The sequence below is a fragment of the Lepisosteus oculatus genome, unplaced genomic scaffold (genome assembly GCF_040954835.1).
Source record: "Lepisosteus oculatus isolate fLepOcu1 unplaced genomic scaffold, fLepOcu1.hap2 HAP2_SCAFFOLD_42, whole genome shotgun sequence".
Taxonomy (NCBI): Eukaryota; Metazoa; Chordata; class Actinopteri; order Semionotiformes; family Lepisosteidae; genus Lepisosteus; species Lepisosteus oculatus.
The window spans coordinates 947,350-950,307 of NW_027167956.1; positions in this window are offsets into that span (position 1 = coordinate 947,350).

Consider the following 2,958-nt stretch of genomic DNA (forward strand, 5'->3'; position numbering starts at 1 on the left):
GTCGTGCGGGACGCATACACTGTCCACGCAGTTAATCTTGGTTTTCTTTTACGGCATGTCAGTCATTTCTTTTCTTTGCTCTTAGAAACAATAAGGTCCCTTTTTGTGCCTATCTATATGCTTTTGCTTAAACTATGATGTCAAGTTTACTTCATATTCCTTTTCACAACTTTATTTCATCCCACTGAAGGACCAAAACCGACACCATATAATGAAAGAATTGTCAATCGATTGTTTACATACGTACATACGTACATCGTAAAGTTGCTTGAAAGTCTCCAAGATTAGTTGTTTTCGGGAAACTCACCCCTGTTCTTTATCTTTCTGCTCTCACTGTGTTTATTACCGCCATCTACTGTCTCCTCTAACTGTGTATTGTCAGCATGCATATCTTGTGTATTATTTATTGTTGTTGGTTTTGTCATTCTATTAAGACGCCACCTTTCAAGGCGCTATATAAATTAATGTTTATTATTATTATTTATTTTTTTAAAGTTGTACATTCTGACGCAATGAGATTTTTAGATTTTGAGATTCTCATATTTTTGGCTTCTACAACAAACAGTAACAATGCGCTTGAATGGTTCTGCAAAAGTTTAGCTGTATCTTTAAAGCCATCCTCATCTTTATCAGGTACAAAGAAAAGAAGGTAGGCCGGCTTCTGTTTGGAATGTTTTAGTTAGTTTTAATTTTTTAAACCCCAAGTAAACATATTTTGTGCCTTTCTCTGAACTTTTTTGCATTTCAGTTCAGTTGTTTTTAAGCTTATTTTACAGTTGCTAGGTTCTTGAACTGTGCAGTATTTCTTTTGGGTTTTGTGCAAATCATATTCTAACGGTTGTGGGGAAAAAGCACAGGTGCCATCCCACCATTAAACCCTGAAACTTACCTTAGCCAATTCTTCAACTAAACCAGACATGTTAACTAAGTGTTACAGTATGTTCTTCGAATGTGTGTCAGCCAATCAGATTTCAGGACTGGAATTATTGGTTTTGTAATAGGGAATATAGTATGGAATCACGTATCTAAAGAAATGAATAATGATATTAATTTAAGGATCTGAATATCTAAAAATATGTATCTATATAGCAGGTAGTATTACTGTATTCCACTTTCTTTGTAAATACGGAATAACAGATTCACAACGCGAAGCTGTGTCACTCTTCTGGGTAAAAAAAGACGTTTTGAACACCCTGTTTTTAATAAGCTGCTGAGTAAAGAACAGGAATGTTCCTGCTGTCAGTCTTTACCGAAGATATCCCTAATAGTATTAATAATGAATGACCTTGGACAAGCTGTAAACTCAAAGTATTACCCTGGTCCACATTCTTTGTAATCGTCTTTGTAAACAAAAAAACTTTATTTTGTGTGACGATATAAAGTTTTCACGAAACCTCCTCGAGTTGTGAGAACACGTGCTTTGTGTATACAGCACATTGTGAATGTTTTCACAGCCTTCATTTTGTCGTTTTTATGGCATTTTTTGACCACACACGAATATTCTTATGTCCATATCTTCGCAGGGGAATCAGTGCGAATTGTAATACTAATTAAATGACCGCGGGCACTTTCCACCCCCTCTACATTCTCCGAGTAGAATAGGCTAACCTTCTAATGAAAGACAGTCCACCCTCCCCCACGGAAAGGAAAAGTGCCCGCAGGCAGGCAGTATGGTCAGTAACAGTGAACAGTTTTAACTGCACTGCATCCCAGAGAATACCAGGGCGCATTTTTTCTACTCCCTGGCAGAAACGGGCTTCCATAAGAATCAGTATAGCTTCTGGGAAATCCATTTTACCTGCATTAAAGTTGAACTCGTTCAGAGCGCCGTACATTGCAAACTCCAAGCGTTTCATTATGAGCTGAAGACCCTCACAGCTGAAGAAGGATTCACAGCCGAAACAATATTATTAGAGTTCATAAAGCCTGTATTACGTACTATGCCTATGTCTGCAATACACCTTTGCTAGTTAATGCTACAGTACTTCACTTTCTCGGGCGTGATTTTTTTAGGTAAAATCCAGGCTAGCAGGCTTCTTTTGTGATCTTCCTAAGATTGTTGAGCGCGGTGTCAAAATGTTTCCATATGAAAGGCAGTGACGTCACCATCCTGAGGTGTGTGTAGTAGATCAGTGATGTGGTTGAGCGTGAATTGTGGTTCACGAATTGTAATTCTCCTAAAAAGAGAATTAAAGTTTCACATAACAAGGCATGAGGTGTGCTGGCAGCTGTGGGATGCAGTTGTGGCCTGGCACGTTGAGGTGCGCTTTCAGCTGTGTGTGGTCTGACGCAGTGGTGGCCTGGCACGGTGAGGTGCGCTGGCAGCTGTGTGGTGTGACGCAGTGGTGGCCTGGCACGGTGAGGTGCGCTGGCAGCTGTGTGATGCAGCTGTGGCCGGGCTCGGTGAGGTGCGCTGGCATCTGTGTGACGCAGTTGTGGCCTGGTACGGTGAGGTGTGCTGGCATCTGTGTGACGCAGTTGTGGCCTGGTACGGTGAGGTGTGCTGGCAGCTGTGTGATGCAGTGGTGGCTTGGCACGGTGAGGTGCGCTTTCAGCTGTGTGACGCAGTGGTGGCCTGGCACAGTGAGGTGCGCTGGCGGCTGTGTGGTGTGACTCAGTGGTGGCCTGTCACGGTGAGGTGCACTGGCGGCTGTGTGGTTTGACGTAGTGGTGGCCTGGCACGGTGAGGTGCGTTGGCAGATGTGTGACGCAGTGGTGGCCTGGCACGGTGAGGTGCGCTGGTGGCTGTGTGGCGTGACTCAGTGCTGGCCTGGCACGGTGAGGTGCGCTGGTGGCTGTGTGGTGTGACTCAGTGGCGGCCTGGCACGCTGAGGTGCACTGGCGGCTGTGTGGTGTGACGCAGTGGTGGCCTGGCACGGTGAGGTGTGCTGGCAGATGTGTGGTGTGACTCTGTGGGTGCCTGGCATGGTGAGGTGTACTGGCAGCTGTGTGGTGTGA